Raw genomic sequence first — 22,036 nt, forward strand, 5'->3', positions numbered from 1 at the left:
CCAATGCATCATTGAAAATCAAGCTGGAAAGATGATTTTAATATATCACTTGTACATTTTGTATTGCTCTTCTGGTGACAATGTAGTTTGTTTTTGTCAATTACCGTTTTAATAATAGGGTAAAGAAAATTAAGTGGATTTTTGAAAGAAAACAATACTGTCAATACACTATTGAAACAAATTAAAATGGTAAAAGTTATTGTACTTTAAGTAAAAATAAAAGAGCCAAAATATCAATCCCAGTTTTGGATTACTTAAATTAACAAAAAAAATGCATATAGCAGAGGATAGTTTCAATCTGCCTACCTCTGGGTTATGGGCCCAGCATGCTTCCATTGCAGTACTCTGCTGCACATGTGAGTGCAAGAGATCCTGAAGCACTCACTCATCATGGGAAAGTACCAATGTGTTTCTTCGTTGGTTGATTTAAGAAACATCTTACAAAAACTCTCCAGATTATTGACTTTTTAAAGTTTTTCTAGGAAACGTTCTAGATGAATGCTTATTAGCCTTTGTCAGTATGCACTTTCGTAAAGTGTCTCTGTGGCGCAATCGGTTAGTGTGTTTGGCTATTAACCAAAAGGTTGGTGGTTCAATCCCACCCAGGGATGTAATAGACCTTGTTATCAGATTTTGGTGATCTTTAAGTAGACAAGTCAAAATTTCAAACCCCCTCTTATGGTGTAGGGTACCTGGCCTTCTCTGATGTTATCAGAGTTAGATTTGATTAAGTGATTTTATAAAAAAAACAGCTAGGAAGCACAATTTAGCAGTGGGTTGCAGAGAAAAAGAAAAATGCTGGCAGAAAAATCCAATTGAGTGATTAAACAGCTCTTAATTTTCTGGCTTTATTTTTATGCTAACAAATTTGTTCTCTGAAAAGTGTCCACAAAGCCAAGTCTCTGATTAACACCATTGTAGGGATGGTTTTTCACCTATTACTAAATTAAACTTGCTTCATTGGAAAGGCAGCAAGATGCATCCTCATTTCAATGTCTACTGAAATAATACAGGTTGACACCAGGAAACATTAACGCCACTGCATCCTTGCTGCTTTCTAATGTGGAAGTCTGTTTAATGTGAAAACAAGGTGATATCTAATTAGCACACAGGTAAGGAATTAAGAAAATCTTTATTTAAGGGTGAAGATGTTTCTCACAAAATCATTGCCCCAATGCATCATTGAAAATCAAGCTGGAAAGATGATTTTAATATATCACTTGTACATTTTGTATTGCTCTTCTGGTGACAATGTAGTTTGTTTTTGTCAATTACCGTTTTAATAATAGGGTAAAGAAAATTAAGTGGATTTTTGAAAGAAAACAATACTGTCAATATACTATTAAAACAAATTAAATTGGTAAAAGTTATTGTACTTTAAGTAAAAATAAAAGAGCTAAAATATCAATCCCAGTTTTGGATTACTTTAATTAAAAAAAATGCATATAGCAGAGGATAGTTTCAATCTGCCTACCTCTGGGTTATGGGCCCAGCATGCTTCCATTGCAGTACTCTGCTGCACATGTAAGTGCAAGAGATCCTGAAGCACTCACTCATCATGGGAAAGTACCAATGTGTTTCTTCGTTGGTTGATTTAAGAAACATCTTACAAAAACTCTCCAGATTATTGACTTTTTAAAGTTTTTCTAGGAAACGTTCTAGATGAATGCTTATTAGCCTTTGTCAGTATGTAGATTTGCAAAGTGTCTCTGTGGCGCAATCAGTTTGCGTGTTCGGTTATTAACCAAAAGGTTGGTGGTTCAATCCCACCCAGGGACGTAATTAACCTTGTTATCAGATTTTGGTGATCTTTAAGTAGACAAGTCAAAATTTCAAACCCCCTCTTATGGTGTAGGGTACCTGGCCTTCTCTGATGTTATCAGAGTTAGATTTGATTAAGTGATTTTATAAAAAAAACAGCTAGGAAGCACAATTTAGCAGTGGGTTGCAGAGAAAAAGAAAAATGCTGGCAGAAAAATCCAATTGAGTGATTAAACAGCTCTTAATTTTCTGGCTTTATTTTTATGCTAACAAATTTGTTCTCTGAAAAGTGTCCACAAAGCCAAGTCTCTGATTAACACCATTGTAGGGATGGTTTTTCACCTATTACTAAATTAAACTTGCTTCATTGGAAAGGCAGCAAGATGCATCCTCATTTCAATGTCTACTGAAATAATACAGGTTGACACCAGGAAACATTAACGCCACTGCATCCTTGCTGCTTTCTCATGTGGAAGTCTGTTTAATGTGAAAACAAGGTGATATCTAATTAGCACACAGGTAAGGAATTAAGAAAATCTTTATTTAAGGGTGAAGATGTTTCTCACAAAATCATTGCCCCAATGCATCATTGAAAATCAAGCTGGAAAGATGATTTTAATATATCACTTGTACATTTTGTATTGCTCTTCTGGTGACAATGTAGTTTGTTTTTGTCAATTACCATTTTAATAATAGGGTAAAGAAAATTAAGTGGATTTTTGAAAGAAAACAATACTGTCAATATACTATTAAAACAAATTAAATTGGTAAAAGTTATTGTACTTTAAGTAAAAATAAAAGAGCTAAAATATCAATCCCAGTTTTGGATTACTTTAATTAAAAAAAATGCATATAGCAGAGGATAGTTTCAATCTGCCTACCTCTGGGTTATGGGCCCAGCATGCTTCCATTGCAGTACTCTGCTGCACATGTAAGTGTACGAGATTCTGAAGCACTCACTCATCATGGGAAAGTACCAATGTGTTTCTTCGTTGGTTGATTTAAGAAACATCTTATAAAAACTCTCCAGATTATTGACTTTTTAAAGTTTTTCTAGGAAACGTTCTAGATGAATGCTTATTAGCCTTTGTCAGTATATAGATTTGCAAAGTGTCTCTGTGGCGCAATCAGTTTGCGTGTTCGGTTATTAACCAAAAGGTTGGTGGTTCAATCCCACCCAGGGACGTAATTAACCTTGTTATCAGATTTTGGTGATCTTTAAGTAGACAAGTCAAAATTTCAAACCCCCTCTTATGGTGTAGGGTACCTGGCCTTCTCTGATGTTATCAGAGTTAGATTTGATTAAGTGATTTTATAAAAAAAACAGCTAGGAAGCACAATTTAGCAGTGGGTTGCAGAGAAAAAGAAAAATGCTGGCAGAAAAATCCAATTGAGTGATTAAACAGCTCTTAATTTTCTGGCTTTATTTTTATGCTAACAAATTTGTTCTCTGAAAAGTGTCCACAAAACCAAGTCTCTGATTAACACCATTGTAGGGATGGTTTTTCACCTATTACTAAATTAAACTTGCTTCATTGGAAAGGCAGCAAGATGCATCCTCATTTCAATGTAACATAGTAACATAGTATCTGAGGTTGAAAAAAGACAATTGTCCATCGAGTTCAACCTATTTGTGGTGTCCTCTGCATGATGATTTGACTAAATAGTAACTATAATGCATGACTATGCACCATACCCCTGGATATCCTTATCCAATAGGAATTTATCTAACCCATTCTTAAAGGTGTTGACAGATTCCGCCATTACAACTCCCTCGGGCAGGGAATTCCAAACACGTATTGTCCTTACCGTGAAAAAGCCTTTACGCCGTATTGTGCGGAATCTCCTCTCCTCTAACCTGAGCGAGTGTCCACGAGTCCTCTGTGTTGATCTAACCAAAAACAGGTCCCGCGCAAGCTCTGAGTATTGTCCCCTTTTATATTTGTAGATGTTGATCATATCCCCTCTTAGTCTCCGCTTTTCCAATGTAAACATGCCTAGTCTTTCAAGCCTTTCCTTGTATTCCATCGTCTCCATGCCCTTAATTAGTTTGGTCGCCCTCCTTTGTACCTTTTCAAGCTCCAGGATATCCTTTTTGTAGTACGGTGCCCAGAACTGTACACAGTATTCAAGGTGTGGCCTCACTAGTGATTTATATAATGGGAGTATAATACTCTCGTCCCTAGCATCAATACCCCGTTTTATGCATGCTAATATCTTATTAGCCTTCTTTGCTGCAGTCCTACTTTGGGTACTACTGCTTAGCTTGCTATCTATGAGGACACCTAAGTCCTTTTCCAGTACAGAATCCCCTAGTTTTACCCCATTTAGTAGGTAGGTGTAATTTTTGTTCTTGTTACCACAGTGCATTACCTTACACTTGTCTGTGTTGAAGCGCATTCTTCATTTGGCTGCCCATGCTTCTAATTTAACTAAGTCGTTCTGAAGAGACTCGGCATCCTCCTCTGTATTTATAGCCTTACACAATTTGGTATCATCTGCAAAAATTGACACCATGCTCTCTAGACCTTCTGTTAGGTCGTTAATGAAAATATTGAACAATAGCGGTCCTAATACTGAGCCTTGCGGAACACCACTTAGCACTTCAGTCCAAGTTGAAAAATATCCATTAACCACAACGCGCTGCTTCCTATTATCTAACCAGTTTTTGACCCAAGTGCATATTGTGCTTCCTAGCCCTGATTCTTGTAGCTTGTATATAAGTCTCATGTGTGGTACAGTATCAAACGCTTTGGCAAAGTCTAAAAAGATTACATCCACGTCTTTACCCTGATCTAGGTTTGCGCTTACTGTTTCATAAAAGCCAAGTAAGTTGGTTTGACAGGATCTGTCCTTCATAAACCCATGTTGATTCCTTTTAATGACCTTATTGGTTTCAAGGAACTTCTGAATACTATCTCTTAGAATACCTTCCAATACTTTCCCCACTATAGATGTAAGACTAACTGGTCTATAATTACCTGGTTCAGCTTTACTTCCCTTTTTGAATATAGGCACTACTTCCGCTATACGCCAGTCTTTGGGAACCATACCTGATATAACTGAATCCTCAAAGATCAGAGATAGCGGTTTTGCCAGTTCAGAGTGAAGCTCCATTAGAACCCTTGGATGAATACCATCGGGCCCTGGTGATTTATTAATCTTTAAATGTTTTAATCGGTGACAGACTACTTCCTCGCTTAAATAAGTACCTATCAGTGTGATATTGTCCTTATTGAGATTGTGTGTCAGTCCCTGAATTGGGTCCTCTCTAGTGAATACTGTTGAAAAAAACTCATTTAGTGTGTTCGCTATGTCATTATCATTTTTGCTTAAGACTCCCAACGTGTCCTTCAAAGGGCCTATACTCTCCTTTTTTAATCTCTTGCTATTGATGTATTTAAAGAATTTTTTGGGATTTGCTTTGCTTTCCTTTGCTACTAGTTTTTCAGTTTCTACTTTAGCCGCTCTTATTTCCTTTTTGCAATTTTTGTTACATTCCTTATAGTGCTGAAATGACTCTGCTTCCCCGTCAGATTTGTATTTTTTAAATGCTCGCCTTTTCTTGCCCATAAGTTCCTTAATCTTTTTGTTAAGCCACATCGGTTTATGATTTTTATTCCCTTTTTTGCTACTCATAGGAATATATTTGAGTGTATTTTTAGCTAGCAGGAATTTTAGTACCTCCCATTTCTCCGTAGTATTTTTTCCTAAAAACAAACCTTCCCATTCAATATCCCTGAAAAATACCCTCATCATTTCAAAATTTGCTTTGCTAAAATTTAAAGTCCTAGTTGAGCCAGTATAGGGCTGTTTGTAGTAACTGATATTGAATGTGACCATATTATGGTCGCTGTTTCCTATGGGTTCCCCTACTATAATACCCGATACCAAATCCTGATTGTTTGTTAATACCAGGTCTAAGATTGCATTGTACCTAGTTGGTTCCTCAATTAGTTGGACTAGGTAGTTATCATTTAGTGTGTTTAAAAACATACTGCCCCTAGCAGTATCACATGAATCGTTTTTCCAGTTTATCTCTGGATAGTTAAAATCTCCCATCACTACTATGTCTCCTACTCCTGCTGCTTTTTCAATTTGCTTTAGTAACAATTCATCATCAGATGCGTTGATACCAGGCGGCCTATAGCATACACCCAATACTAACTTTTTTGTTCCTTTTTCCCCGCATGCAATTTCTACCCATAGTGTGTCAACAGTGTCTACAGTACCCTCCTGAGTATCTTCCCATATATTAGGTTTTAAAAACGGCTTTACGTACAGACACACCCCTCCACCCTTTTTATTTAGTCTGTCTCTCCTAAACAGTGTATAGCCCTCTAGATTGACTGTCCAGTCATGAGATTCATCCCACCAAGTTTCAGTAATGCCTATAATATCATACTGTTTGCTTGCTGCAAGTATTTCTAGTTCACCCTTTTTACCAGTAATGCTTCTGGCGTTTACATACATACAACTAAGATAAGTATTTTCCCTTGCATTAGGGACATCTTTCACCTTATGTGGCAAGGATGACCTGTAATCGTCATTGGTTAGTGCTTTGGTAAAATCCCTTTTAGTACCCATGTTAATAACCTTACTGCCTGCTCTTACCCTCCCCCCAACTTCTCCCCCATTTTGTTTACTACCGCCATCCCCACTATTCTCACTGCATGACCCGTAGTTTTTAGCTAAAGCCTCCCCCCAGGCTCCTAGTTTAAAATCTCCTCCAACCTTCTAACCATCCTTCCCCCCAGCACCGCTGCCCCCTCCTCAGTCAGGTGCAATCCGTCACGACAAAAGAGATGGCGTCTGACTGAGAAGTCCGCCCAGTGTTCCTGGAACACAAACCCCTCTTTCCTGCACCAATCCCTAAGCCACACATTTACCTCCCTAATCTCCCTCTGCCTCCCTGGACTAGCGCGTGGCACGGGTAATAATTCCGAGAATATTACCTTAGATGTCCTTGCCTTCAGTTTCTTTCCTAAGTCCCTATAATCTTTCTTAAGGACATCCCACCTTCCGCTAACTTTGTCATTGGTGCCAACGTGCACCAAGACCGCCGGGTCTTTGCCAGCCCCTCCCAACAATCTATCTACCCGGTCCGCGATGTGCCGTACCCGAGCACCCGGGAGACAACAGACTGTACGGCGATCACGGTCCCGGTAGCAGATTGCCCTATCTGCCTTCCTGATGATAGAATCCCCTACCACCACCATTTGACTAGGTACCTCTCTATCTTTTATCCCAACCGCGCCAGAGGGACCGCACCTCTGGATGCTAGAGGGAGCAGTCTCCTCCGGCACCGTCATTTCTTCGCTATCATCCTCCGATTCCTCGTCCAATCGGGCAAATTTGTTCGGGTTTGATAGTTCGGAGATGTCGTGCCTCCCCCTCTTATTCTTCCTTCTAACTGTGACCCAACTGGCTACCTGATCATCATCCTCTTCTACCAGTGACCCCTCCCGCAACTCCTCCACCGTTCTGTCTAAACTACGCTCGAGATTGTGAATCTCCCTCAGTCGCGTAACCGTTTGCTCTATTCTACTGAAATAATACAGGTTGACACCAGGAAACATTAACGCCACTGCATCCTTGCTGCTTTCTCATGTGGAAGTCTGTTTAATGTGAAAACAAGGTGATATCTAATTAGCACACAGGTAAGGAATTAAGAAAATCTTTATTTATTTAAGGGTGAAGATGTTTCTCACAAAATCATTGCCCCAATGCATCATTGAAAATCAAGCTGGAAAGATGATTTTAATATATCACTTGTACATTTTGTATTGCTCTTCTGGTGACAATGTAGTTTGTTTTTGTCAATTACCGTTTTAATAATAGGGTAAAGAAAATTAAGTGGATTTTTGAAAGAAAACAATACTGTCAATATACTATTGAAACAAATTAAAATGGTAAAAGTTATTGTACTTTAAGTAAAAATAAAAGAGCCAAAATATCAATCCCAGTTTTGGATTACTTAAATTAACAAAAAAAATGCATATAGCAGAGGATAGTTTCAATCTGCCTACCTCTGGGTTATGGGCCCAGCATGCTTCCATTGCAGTACTCTGCTGCACATGTAAGTGCAAGAGATCCTGAAGCACTCACTCATCATGGGAAAATACTAATGTGTTTCTTCGTTGGTTGATTTAAGAAACATCTTACAAAAACTCTCCAGATTATTGACTTTTTAAAGTTTTTCTAGGAAACGTTCTAGATGAATGCTTATTAGCCTTTGTCAGTATGCACTTTTGCAAAGTGTCTCTGTGGCGCAATCACTTAGTGTGTTTGGCTACTAACCAAAAGGTTGGTGGTTCAATCTTACCCAGGGACGTAATTGATCTTGTGATCTTTAAGTAGACAAGTCAAAATTTCAAACCCCCTCTTATGGTGTAGGGTACCTGGCCTTCTCTGATGTAATCAGAGTTAGATTTGATTAAGTGATTTTATAAAAAACAGCTAGGAAGCACAATTTAGCAGTGGGTTGCAGAGAAAAAAAAATATGCTGGCAGAAAAATCCAATCGAGTGATTAAACAGCTCTTCATTTTCTGGCTTTATTTTTATGCTAACAAATTTGTTCTCTGAAAAGTGTCCACAAAGCCAAGTCTCTGATTAACACCTTTGTAGGGATGGTTTTTCACCTATTACTAAATTAAACTTGCTTCATTGGAAAGGCAGCAAGATGCATCCTCATTTCAATGTCTACTGAAATAATACGGGTACACACCAGGAAACATTAACGCCAATGCATCCTTGCTGCTTTCTCATGTGGAAGTCTGTTTAATGTGAAAACAAGGTGATATCTAATTAGCACACAGGTAAGGAATTAAGAAAATCTTTATTTAAGGGTGAAGATGTTTCTCACAAAATCGTTGCCCCAATGCATCATTGAAATTCAAGCTGGAAAGACGATTTTAATATATCACTTGTACATTTTGTATTGCTCTTCTGGTGACAATGTAGTTTGTTTTTGTCAATTACCATTTTAATAATAGGGTAAAGAAAATTAAGTGGATTTTTGAAAGAAAACAATACTGTCAATATACTATTGAAACAAATTAAAATGGTAAAAGGTATTGTACTTTAAGTAAAAATAAAAGAGCCAAAATATCAATCCCAGTTTTGGATTACTTAAATTAACAAAAAAAATGCATATAGCAGAGGATAGTTTCAATCTGCCTACCTCTGGGTTATGGGCCCAGCATGCTTCCATTGCAGTACTCTGCTGCACATGTAAGTGCAAGAGATCCTGAAGCACTCACTCATCATGGGAAAGTACCAATGTGTTTCTTCGTTGGTTGATTTAAGAAACATCTTACAAAAACTCTCCAGATTATTGACTTTTTAAAGTTTTTCTAGGAAACGTTCTAGATGAACGCTTATTAGCCTTTGTCAGTATGTACTTTTTGCAAAGTGTCTCTGTGGCGCAATCGGTTAGTGTGTTTGGCTATTAACCAAAAGGTTGGTGGTTCAATCCCACCCAGGGACGTAATAGACCTTGTTATCAGATTTTGGTGATCTTTAAGTAGACAAGTCAAAATTTCAAACCCCCTCTTATGGTGTAGGGTACCTGGCCTTCTCTGATGTAATCAGAGTTAGATTTGATTAAGTGATTTTATAAAAAAACAGATAGGAAGCACAATTTAGCAGTGGGTTGCAGAGAAAAAGAAAAATGCTGGCTGAAAAATCAAATTGAGTGATTAAACAGCTCTTCATTTTCTGGCTTTATTTTTATGCTAACAAATTTGTTCTCTGAAAAGTGTCCACAAAGCCAAGTCTCTGATTAGCACCTTTGTAGGGATGGTTTTTCACCTATTACTAAATTGAAATGAGGATGCATCTTGGTGCCTTTCCAATGAAGCAAGTTTAATGTGTACTGAAATAATACAGGTTGACACCAAGAAACATTAACGCCACTGCATCCTTGCTGCTTTCTCATGTGGAAGTCTGTTTAATGTGAAAACAAGGTGATATCTAATTAGCACACAGGTAAGGAATTAAGAAAATATTTAAGGGTGAAGATGTTTCTCACAAAATCATTGCCCTAATGCATCATTGAAAATCAAGCTGGAAAGATGATTTTAATATATCACTTGTACATTTTGTATTGCTCTTCTGGTGACAATGTAGTTTATTTTTGTCAATTACCATTTTAATAATAGGGTAAAGAAAATTAAGTGGATTTTTGAAAGAAAACAATACTGTCAATATACTATTAAAACAAATTAAATTGGTAAAAGTTATTGTACTTTAAGTAAAAATAAAAGAGCTAAAATATCAATCCCAGTTTTGGATTACTTTAATAAAAAAAAATGCATATAGCAGAGGATAGTTTCAATCTGCCTACCTCTGGGTTATGGGCCCAGCATGCTTCCATTGCAGTACTCTGCTGCACATGTAAGTGTACGAGATTCTGAAGCACTCACTCATCATGGGAAAGTACCAATGTGTTTCTTCGTTGGTTGATTTAAGAAACATCTTACAAAAACTCTCCAGATTATTGACTTTTTAAAGTTTTTATAGGAAACATTCTAGATGAATGCTTATTAGCCTTTGTCAGTATGTAGATTTGCAAAGTGTCTCTGTGGCGCAATCAGTTTGCGTGTTCGGTTATTAACCAAAAGGTTGGTGGTTCAATCCCACCCAGGGACGTAATTAACCTTGTTATCAGATTTTGGTGATCTTTAAGTAGACAAGTCAAAATTTCAAACCCCCTCTTATGGTGTAGGGTACCTGGCCTTCTCTGATGTTATCAGAGTTAGATTTGATTAAGTGATTTTATAAAAAAAACAGCTAGGAAGCACAATTTAGCAGTGGGTTGCAGAGAAAAAGAAAAATGCTGGCAGAAAAATCCAATTGAGTGATTAAACAGCTCTTAATTTTCTGGCTTTATTTTTATGCTAACAAATTTGTTCTCTGAAAAGTGTCCACAAAGCCAAGTCTCTGATTAACACCATTGTAGGGATGGTTTTTCACCTGTTACTAAATTAAACTTGCTTCATTGGAAAGGCAGCAAGATGCATCCTCATTTCAATGTCTACTGAAATAATACAGGTTGACACCAGGAAACATTAACGCCACTGCATCCTTGCTGCTTTCTCATGTGGAAGTCTGTTTAATGTGAAAACAAGGTGATATCTAATTAGCACACAGGTAAGGAATTAAGAAAATCTTTATTTAAGGGTGAAGATGTTTCTCACAAAATCGTTGCCCCAATGCATCATTGAAAATCAAGCTGGAAAGATGATTTTAATATATCACTTGTACATTTTGTATTGCTCTTCTGGTGACAATGTAGTTTGTTTTTGTCAATTACCGTTTTAATAATAGGGTAAAGAAAATTAAGTGGATTTTTGAAAGAAAACAATACTGTCAATATACTATTGAAACAAATTAAAATGGTAAAAGTTATTGTACTTTAAGTAAAAATAAAGAGACTCTTGTAAACTGGCACCTCTTACCATCATGCTGCTAGTCGTTTGTGCGGTTGTGCTCATTTTTGGTGTAATCTGTGTGGTCCGAAAGCAAAAACGGAGATCTGAGCAACAATACCTCATAGGTTTCAGTCCGAAATCTCCCCTATTGCACAGACAACAATCTTCGAGCCCTGTGTATGGGATCACTTATGATGCAGAGCCAGTGTATGCTGGATGGTAAAAATGCGTCGACTCACTGTATATACTCAAATGAAAAATTTACATGAATCCCTTTTTTTTTCTAAGCAAAATGTCTCTGTACAGTATGTGAATAATCTTTATTTAATGTTTCTACTAGATCTTTATCCCTTATATATAGTGTACAGAGAGTGAGTTATAGGTGAGAAAGTATTTATAGTAGACTCTGTAAATATAGCTACTTATGTAAATGTGAACTGCTGCTTTTTTTTCTTTTCTTTTTATGTTGTGTTATGTAGTGCAGTTTTATAATGGTTTTACAAAGCTGCATTTCAGTTCAGTTTTGGATTACTTAAATTAACAAAAAAAATGCATATAGCAGAGGATAGTTTCAATCTGCCTACCTCTGAGTTATGGGCCCAGCATGCTTCCATTGCACTACTCTGCTGCACATGTAAGTGCAAGAGATCCTGAAGCACTCACTCATCATGGGAAAGTACCAATGTGTTTCTTCGTTGGTTGATTTAAGAAACATCTTACAAAAACTCTCCAGATTATTGACTTTTTAAAGTTTTTCTAGGAAACGTTCTAGATGAACGCTTATTAGCCTTTGTCAGTATGTACTTTTTGCAAAGTGTCTCTGTGGCGCAATCGGTTAGTGTGTTTGGCTATTAACCAAAAGGTTGGTGGTTCAATCCCACCCAGGGACATAATAGACCTTGTTATCAGATTTTGGTGATCTTTAAGTAGACAAGTCAAAATTTCAAACCCCCTCTTATGGTGTAGGGTACCTGGCCTTCTCTGATGCAATCAGAGTTAGATTTGATTAAGTGATTTTATAAAAAAACAGATAGGAAGCACAATTTAGCAGTGGGTTGCAGAGAAAAAGAAAAATGCTGGCTGAAAAATCAAATTGAGTGATTAAACAGCTCTTCATTTTCTGGCTTTATTTTTATGCTAACAAATTTGTTCTCTGAAAAGTGTCCACAAAGCCAAGTCTCTGATTAGCACCTTTGTAGGGATGGTTTTTCACCTATTACTAAATTGAAATGAGGATGCATCTTGGTGCCTTTCCAATGAAGCAAGTTTAATGTGTACTGAAATAATACAGGTTGACACCAAGAAACATTAACGCCACTGCATCCTTGCTGCTTTCTCATGTGGAAGTCTGTTTAATGTGAAAACAAGGTGATATCTAATTAGCACACAGGTAAGGAATTAAGAAAATATTTAAGGGTGAAGATGTTTCTCACAAAATCATTGCCCTAATGCATCATTGAAAATCAAGCTGGAAAGATGATTTTAATATATCACTTGTACATTTTGTATTGCTCTTCTGGTGACAATGAAGTTTATTTTTGTCAATTACCATTTTAATAATAGGGTAAAGAAAATTAAGTGGATTTTTGAAAGAAAACAATACTGTCAATATACTATTAAAACAAATTAAATTGGTAAAAGTTATTGTACTTTAAGTAAAAATAAAAGAGCTAAAATATCAATCCCAGTTTTGGATTACTTTAATTAAAAAAAATGCATATAGCAGAGGATAGTTTCAATCTGCCTACCTCTGGGTTATGGGCCCAGCATGCTTCCTTTGCAGTACTCTGCTGCACATGTAAGTGTACGAGATTCTGAAGCACTCACTCATCATGGGAAAGTACCAATGTGTTTCTTCGTTGGTTGATTTAAGAAACATCTTACAAAAACTCTCCAGATTATTGACTTTTTAAAGTTTTTCTAGGAAACGTTCTAGATGAATGCTTATTAGCCTTTGTCAGTATGTAGGTTTGCAAAGTGTCTCTGTGGCGCAATCAGTTAGTGTGTTTGGTTATTAACCAAAAGGTTGGTGGTTCAATCCCACCCAGGGACGTAATTAACCTTGTTATCAGATTTTGGTGATCTTTAAGTAGACAAGTCAAAATTTCAAACCCCCTCTTATGGTGTAGGGTACCTGGCCTTCTCTGATGTTATCAGAGTTAGATTTGATTAAGTGATTTTATAAAAAAAACAGCTAGGAAGCACAATTTAGCAGTGGGTTGCAGAGAAAAAGAAAAATGCTGGCAGAAAAATCCAATTGAGTGATTAAACAGCTCTTAATTTTCTGGCTTTATTTTTATGCTAACAAATTTGTTCTCTGAAAAGTGTCCACAAAGCCAAGTCTCTGATTAACAACATGTAGGGATGGTTTTTCACCTATTACTAAATTAAACTTGCTTCATTGGAAAGGCAGCAAGATGCATCCTCATTTCAATGTCTACTGAAATAATACAGGTTGACACCAGGAAACATTAACGCCACTGCATCCTTGCTGCTTTCTCATGTGGAAGTCTGTTTAATGTGAAAACAAGGTGATATCTAATTAGCACACAGGTAATGAATTAAGAAAATCTTTATTTAAGGGTGAAGATGTTTCTCACAAAATCGTTGCCCCAATGCATCATTGAAAATCAAGCTGGAAAGATGATTTTAATATATCACTTGTACATTTTGTATTGCTCTTCTGGTGACAATGTAGTTTGTTTTTGTCAATTACCGTTTTAATAATAGGGTAAAGAAAATTAAGTGGATTTTTGAAAGAAAACAATACTGTCAATATACTATTAAAACAAATTAAATTGGTAAAAGTTATTGTACTTTAAGTAAAAATAAAACAGCTAAAATATCAATCCCAGTTTTGGATTACTTTAATTAAAAAAAATGCATATAGCAGAGGATAGTTTCAATCTGCCTACCTCTGGGTTATGGGCCCAGCATGCTTCCATTGCAGTACTCTGCTGCACATGTAAGTGTAAGAGATCCTGAAGCACTCACTCATCATGGGAAAGTACCAATGTGTTTCTTCGTTGGTTGATTTAAGAAACATCTTACAAAAACTCTCCAGATTATTGACTTTTTAAAGTTTTTCTAGGAAACGTTCTAGATGAATGCTTATTAGCCTTTGTCAGTATGCACTTTTGCAAAGTGTCTCTGTGGCGCAATCAGTTAGTGTGTTTGGCTACTAACCAAAAGGTTGATGGTTCAATCCCACCCAGGGACGTAATTGACCTTGTGATCAGACTTTGGTGATCTTTAAGTAGACAAGTCAAAATTTCAAACCCCCTCTTATGGTGTAGGGTACCTGGCCTTCTCTGATGTTATCAGAGTTAGATTTGATTAAGTGATTTTATAAAAAAACACCTAGGAAGCACAATTTAGTAGTGGGTTGCAGAGAAAAAAAAATATGCTGGCAGAAAAATCCAATTGAGTGATTAAACAGCTCTTCATTTTCTGGCTTTATTTTTATGCTAACAAATTTGTTCTCTGAAAAGTGTCAACAAAGCCAAGTCTCTGATTAACACCTTTGTAAGGATGGTTTTTCACCTATTACTAAATTAAACTTGCTTCATTGGAATGGCAGCAAGATGCATCCTCATTTCAATGTCTACTGAAATAATACGGGTTGACACCAGGAAACATTAACGCCAATGCATCCTTGCTGCTTTCTCATGTGGAAGTCTGTTTAATGTGAAAACAAGGGGATATCTAATTAGCACACAGGTAAGGAATTAAGAAAATCTTTATTTAAGGGTGAAGATGTTTCTCACAAAATCGTTGCCCCAATGCATCATTGAAATTCAAGCTGGAAAGATGATTTTAATATATCACTTGTACATTTTGTATTGCTCTTCTGGTGACAATGTAGTTTGTTTTTGTCAATTACCATTTTAATAATAGGGTAAAGAAAATTAAGTGGATTTTTGAAAGAAAACAATACTGTCAATATACTATTGAAACAAATTAAAATGGTAAAAGTTATTGTACTTTAAGTAAAAATAAAAGAGCCAAAATATCAATCACAGTTTTGGATTACTTAAATTAACAAAAAAAATGCATATAGCAGAGGATAGTTTCAATCTGCCTACCTCTGGGTTATGGGCCCAGCATGCTTCCATTGCAGTACTCTGCTGCACATGTAAGTGCAAGAGATCCTGAAGCACTCACTCATCATGGGAAAATACCAATGTGTTTCTTCGTTGGTTGATGGAAGAAACATCTTACAAAAACTCTCCAGATTATTGCCTTTTATAAGTTTTTCTAGGAAACGTTCTAGATGAATGCTTATTAGCCTTTGTCAGTATGTACATTGCAAAGTGTCTCTGTGGCGCAATCAGTTAGCGTGTTCGGTTATTAACCAAAAGGTTGGTGGTTTAATCCCACCCAGGGACGTAATTGACCTTGTTATCAGATTTTGGTGATCTTTAAGTAGACAAGTCAAAATTTCAACCCCCTCTTATGGTGTAGGGTACCTGGCCTTCTCTGATGTAATCAGAGTTAGATTTGATTAAGATTTTATAAAAAAAACAGCTAGGAAGCACAATTTAGCAGTGGGTTGCAAAGAAAAAGAAAAATGCTGGCAGAAAAATCCAATTGAGTGATTAAACATCTCTTCATTTTCTGGCTTTATTTTTATGCTAACAAATTTGTTCTCTGAAAAGTGTCCACAAAGCCAAGTCTCTGATTAACACCTTTGTAGGGATGGTTTTTCACCTATTACTAATTTAAACTTGCTTCATTGGAAAGGCAGCAAGATGCATCCTCATTTCAATGTCTACTGAAATAATACAGGTTGACACCAGGAAACATTAACGCCACTGCATCCTTGCTGCTTTCTCATGTGGAAGTCTGTTTAATGTGAAAACAAGGTGATATCTAATTAGCACACAGGTAATGAATTAAGAAAATCTTTATTTAAGGGTGAAGATGTTTCTCACAAAATCGTTGCCCCAATGCATCATTGAAAATCAAGCTGGAAAGATGATTTTAATATATCACTTGTAAATTTTGTATTGCTCTTCTGGTGACAATGTAGTTTGTTTTTGTCAATTACCGTTTTAATAATAGGGTAAAGAAAATTAAGTGGATTTTTGAAAGAAAACAATACTGTCAATATACTATTGAAACAAATTAAAATGGTAAAAGTTATTGTACTTTAAGTAAAAATAAAGAGACTCTTGTAAACTGGCACCTCTTACCATCATGCTGCTAGTCGTTTGTGCGGTTGTGCTCATTTTTGGTGTAATCTGTGTGGTCCGAAAGCAAAAACGGAGATCTGAGCAACAATACCTCATAGGTTTCAGTCCGAAATCTCCCCTATTGCACAGACAACAATCTTCGAGCCCTGTGTATGGGATCACTTATGATGCAGAGCCAGTGTATGCTGGATGGTAAAAATGCGTCGACTCACTGTATATACTCAAATGTAAAATTTACATGAATCCCTTTTTTTTTTCTAAGCAAAATGTCTCTGTACAGTATGTGAATAATCTTTATTTAATGTTTCTACTAGATCTTTATCCCTTATATATAGTGTACAGAGAGTGAGTTATAGGTGAGAAAGTATTTAAAGTAGACTCTGTAAATATAGCTACTTATGTAAATGTGAACTGCTGCTTTTTTTTCTTTTCTTTTTATGTTGTGTTATGTAGTGCAGTTTTATAATGGTTTTACAAAGCTGCATTTCAGTTCAGTTTTGGATTACTTAAATTAACAAAAAAAATGCATATAGCAGAGGATAGTTTCAATCGGCCTACCTCTGAGTTATGGGCCCAGCATGCTTCCATTGCAGTACTCTGCTGCACATGTAAGTGCAAGAGATCCTGAAGCACTCACTCATCATGGGAAAGTACCAATGTGTTTCTTCGTTGGTTGATTTAAGAAACATCTTACAAAAACTCTCCAGATTATTGACTTTTTAAAGTTTTTCTAGGAAACGTTCTAGATGAACGCTTATTAGCCTTTGTCAGTATGTACTTTTCGCAAAGTGTCTCTGTGGCGCAATCGGTTAGTGTGTTTGGCTATTAACCAAAAGGTTGGTGGTTCAATCCTACCCAGGGACGTAATAGATCTTGTTATCAGATTTTGGTGATCTTTAAATAGACAAGTCAAAATTTCAAACCCCCTCTTATGGTGTAGGGTACCTGGCCTTCTCTGATGTAATCAGAGTTAGATTTGATTAAGTGATTTTATAAAAAAACAGATAGGAAGCACAATTTAGCAGTGGGTTGCAGAGAAAAAGAAAAATGCTGGCTGAAAAATCAAATTGAGTGATTAAACAGCTCTTCATTTTCTGGCTTTATTTTTATGCTAACAAATTTGTTCTCTGAAAAGTGTCCACAAAGCCAAGTCTCTGATTAGCACCTTTGTAGGGATGGTTTTTCACCTATTACTAAATTGAAATGAGGATGCATCTTGCTGCCTTTCCAATGAAGCAAGTTTAATGTGTACTGAAATAATACAGGTTGACACCAAGAAACATTAACGCCACTGCATCCTTGCTGCTTTCTCATGTGGAAGTCTGTTTAATGTGAAAACAAGGTGATATCTAATTAGCACACAGGTAAGGAATTAAGAAAATATTTAAGGGTGAAGATGTTTCTCACAAAATCGTTGCCCCAATGCATCATTGAAAATCAAGCTGGAAAGATGATTTTAATATATCACTTGTACATTTTGTATTGCTCTTCTGGTGACAATGTAGTTTATTTTTGTCAATTACCATTTTAATAATAGGGTAAAGAAAATTAAGTGGATTTTTGAAAGAAAACAATACTGTCAATATACTATTAAAACAAATTAAATTGGTAAAAGTTATTGTACTTTAAGTAAAAATAAAAGAGCTAAAATATCAATCCCAGTTTTGGATTACTTTAATTAAAAAAAATGCATATAGCAGAGGATAGTTTCAATCTGCCTACCTCTGGGTTATGGGCCCAGCATGCTTCCTTTGCAGTACTCTGCTGCACATGTAAGTGTACGAGATTCTGAAGCACTCACTCATCATGGGAAAGTACCAATGTGTTTCTTCGTTGGTTGATTAAAGAAACATCTTACAAAAACTCTCCAGATTATTGACTTTTTAAAGTTTTTCTAGGAAACGTTCTAGATGAATGCTTATTAGCCTTTGTCAGTATGTAGGTTTGCAAAGTGTCTCTGTGGCGCAATCAGTTAGCGTGTTTGGGTTTTAACCAAAAGGTTGGTGGTTCAATCCCACCCAGGGACGTATTTAACCTTGTTATCAGATTTTGGTGATCTTTAAGTAGACAAGTCAAAATTTCAAACCCCCTCTTATGGTGTAGGGTACCTGGCCTTCTCTGATGTTATCAGAGTTAGATTTGATTAAGTGATTTTATAAAAAAAACAGCTAGGAAGCACAATTTAGCAGTGGGTTGCAGAGAAAAAGAAAAATGCTGGCAGAAAAATCCAATTGAGTGATTAAACAGCTCTTAATTTTCTGGCTTTATTTTTATGCTAACAAATTTGTTCTCTGAAAAGTGTCCACAAAGCCAAGTCTCTGATTAACAACATGTAGGGATGGTTTTTCACCTATTACTAAATTAAACTTGCTTCATTGGAAAGGCAGCAAGATGCATCCTCATTTCAATGTCTACTGAAATAATACGGGTTGACACCAGGAAACATTAACGCCAATGCATCCTTGCTGCTTTCTCATGTGGAAGTCTGTTTAATGTGAAAACAAGGTGATATCTAATTAGCACACAGGTAAGGAATTAAGAAAATCTTTATTTAAGGGTGAAGATGTTTCTCACAAAATCGTTGCCCCAATGCATCATTGAAATTCAAGCTGGAAAGATGATTTTAATATATCACTTGTACATTTTGTATTGCTCTTCTGGTGACAATGTAGTTTGTTTTTGTCAATTACCATTTTAATAATAGGGTAAAGAAAATTAAGTGGATTTTTTAAAGAAAACAATACTGTCAATATACTATTGAAACAAATTAAAATGGTAAAAGTTATTGTACTTTAAGTAAAAATAAAAGAGCCAAAATATCAATCACAGTTTTGGATTACTTAAATTAACAAAAAAAATGCATATAGCAGAGGATAGTTTCAATCTGCCTACCTCTGGGTTATGGGCCCAGCATGCTTCCATTGCAGTACTCTGCTGCACATGTAAGTGCAAGAGATCCTGAAGCACTCACTCATCATGGGAAAATACCAATGTGTTTCTTCGTTGGTTGATGGAAGAAACATCTTACAAAAACTCTCCAGATTATTGCCTTTTATAAGTTTTTCTAGGAAACGTTCTAGATGAATGCTTATTAGCCTTTGTCAGTATGTACATTGCAAAGTGTCTCTGTGGCGCAATCAGTTAGCGTGTTTGGTTATTAACCAAAAGGTTGGTGGTTTAATCCCACCCAGGGACGTAATTGACCTTGTTATCAGATTTTGGTGATCTTTAAGTAGACAAGTCAAAATTTCAACCCCCTCTTATGGTGTAGGGTACCTGGCCTTCTCTGATGTAATCAGAGTTAGATTTGATTAAGATTTTATAAAAAAAACAGCTAGGAAGCACAATTTAGCAGTGGGTTGCAAAGAAAAAGAAAAATGCTGGCAGAAAAATCCAATTGAGTGATTAAACATCTCTTCATTTTCTGGCTTTATTTTTATGCTAACAAATTTGTTCTCTGAAAAGTGTCCACAAAGCCAAGTCTCTGATTAACACCTTTGTAGGGATGGTTTTTCACCTATTACTAAATTAAACTTGCTTCATTGGAAAGGCAGCAAGATGCATCCTCATTTCAATGTCTACTGAAATAATACAGGTTGACACCAGGAAACATTAACGCCACTGCATCCTTGCTGCTTTCTCATGTGGAAGTCTGTTTAATGTGAAAACAAGGTGATATCTAATTAGCACACAGGTAATGAATTAAGAAAATCTTTATTTAAGGGTGAAGATGTTTCTCACAAAATCGTTGCCCCAATGCATCATTGAAATTCAAGCTGGAAAGATGATTTTAATATATCACTTGTACATTTTGTATTGCTCTTCTGGTGACAATATAGTTTGTTTTTGTCAATTACCATTTTAATAATAGGGTAAAGAAAATTAAGTGGATTTTTGAAAGAAAACAATACTGTCAATATACTATTAAAACAAATTAAAATGGTAAAAGTTATTGTACTTTAAGTAAAAATAAAAGAGCCAAAATATCAATCCCAGTTTTGGATTACTTTAATTAACTAAAAAAAATGCATATAGCAGAGGATAGTTTCAATCTGCCTAGCTCTGGGTTATGGGCCCAGCATGCTTCCATTGCAGTACTCTGCTGCACATGTAAGTGCAAGAGATCCTGAAGCACTCACTCATCATGGGAAAGTACCAATGTGTTTCTTCGTTGGTTGATTTAAGAAACATCTTACAAAAACTCTCCAGATTATTGACTTTTTAAAGTTTTTCTAGGAAACGTTCTAGATGAACGCTTATTAGCCTTTGTCAGTATGTACTTTTTGCAAAGTGTCTCTGTGGCGCAATCGGTTAGTGTGTTTGGCTATTAATCAAAAGGTTGGTGGTTCAATCCCACCCAGGGACGTAATAGACCTTGTTATCAGATTTTGGTGATCTTTAAGTAGACAAGTCAAAATTTCAAACCCCCTCTTATGGTGTAGGGTACCTGGCCTTCTCTGATGTAATCAGAGTTAGATTTGATTAAGTGATTTTATAAAAACAGCTAGTATGCACAATTTAGCAGTGGGTTGCATAGAAAAAGAAATATGCTGGCAAAAAAATCCAATTGAGTGATTAAACAGCTCTTCATTTTCTGGCTTTATTTTTATGCTAACAAATTTGTTCTCTGAAAAGTGTCCACAAAGCCAAGTCTCTGATTAACACCTTTGTAGGGATGGTTTTTCACCTATTACTAAATTAAACTTGCTTCATTGGAAAGGCAGCAATATGCATCCTCATTTCAATGTCTACTGAAATAATACAGGTTGACACCAGGAAACATTAACGCCACTGCATCCTTGCTGCTTTCTCATGTGGAAGTTTGTGTAATGTGAAAACAAGGTGATATCTAATTAGCACACAGGTAAGGAATTAAGAAAATCTTTATTTAAGGGTGAAGATGTTTCTCACAAAATCGTTGCCCCAATGCATCATTGAAATTCAAGCTGGAAAGATGATTTTAATATATCACTTGTACATTTTGTATTGCTCTTCTGGTGACAATGTAGTTTGTTTTTGTCAATTACCATTTTAATAATAGGGTAAAGAAAATTAAGTGGATTTTTGAAAGAAAACAATACTGTCAACATACTATTAAAACAAATTAAAATGGTAAAAGTTATTGTACTTTAAGTAAAAATAAAAGAGACAAAATATCAATCCCAGTTTTTGATTATTTTAATTATAAAAAAAAAAAATGCACATAGCAGAGGATAGTTTTGATCAATCGACCTCTGGGTTATGGGCCCAGCATGCTTCCATTGCACTACTCTGCTGCTCATGGAAGTGCAAGAGATCCTGAAGGCTAAATTGATTAAAGGCCTAAAAGTACTGGACTATAAGGAAAGACTTACTAGGCTGAATATGTATACACTAGAAAAGAGGTGCCTAAGAGGAGATATTATTAATATCTTCAAATATGTAAAGATACATAACAAAGAGTTATCAGAGGAATTATTTATTAAAAGAACACGTGGTCACTCACTGCGACTGGAGGAAAGTTCAGAATGCAATGGAGGAAAGGGTTCTTCACTGTTAGGGCAATCAGGATGTGGAATTCCCTGCCAGGGAAGGTGGTAATGGCGGACTCTGTAATTGGATTTAAAAAAGGAATTGATACATTTCTGAATGAAAAAGCTATCCAA

General features: G+C 36.1%; 5 non-coding genes across 5 annotated transcripts; all 5 read left to right on the forward strand.

The window, feature by feature from the left end:
• The first annotated feature begins 537 nt into the window (after nt 1-537).
• Nucleotides 538-611, forward strand: TRNAN-AUU (transfer RNA asparagine (anticodon AUU)). The gene has a single exon. It is a non-coding gene; the product is annotated as a tRNA-Asn (tRNA).
• An 8,566-nt stretch (nt 612-9,177) lies between these two features.
• On the forward strand, nt 9,178-9,251 carry TRNAN-AUU (transfer RNA asparagine (anticodon AUU)). The gene has a single exon. It is a non-coding gene; the product is annotated as a tRNA-Asn (tRNA).
• A 2,761-nt stretch (nt 9,252-12,012) lies between these two features.
• On the forward strand, nt 12,013-12,086 carry TRNAN-AUU (transfer RNA asparagine (anticodon AUU)). The gene has a single exon. It is a non-coding gene; the product is annotated as a tRNA-Asn (tRNA).
• A 2,256-nt stretch (nt 12,087-14,342) lies between these two features.
• Nucleotides 14,343-14,416, forward strand: TRNAS-ACU (transfer RNA serine (anticodon ACU)). The gene has a single exon. It is a non-coding gene; the product is annotated as a tRNA-Ser (tRNA).
• Nucleotides 14,417-20,683: 6,267 nt separating this feature from the next.
• Nucleotides 20,684-20,757, forward strand: TRNAN-AUU (transfer RNA asparagine (anticodon AUU)). The gene has a single exon. It is a non-coding gene; the product is annotated as a tRNA-Asn (tRNA).
• Nucleotides 20,758-22,036: the final 1,279 nt, after the last annotated feature.

The sequence above is a fragment of the Pseudophryne corroboree genome, chromosome 5, assembly GCF_028390025.1.
Source record: "Pseudophryne corroboree isolate aPseCor3 chromosome 5, aPseCor3.hap2, whole genome shotgun sequence".
Lineage (NCBI taxonomy): Eukaryota > Metazoa > Chordata > Amphibia > Anura > Myobatrachidae > Pseudophryne > Pseudophryne corroboree.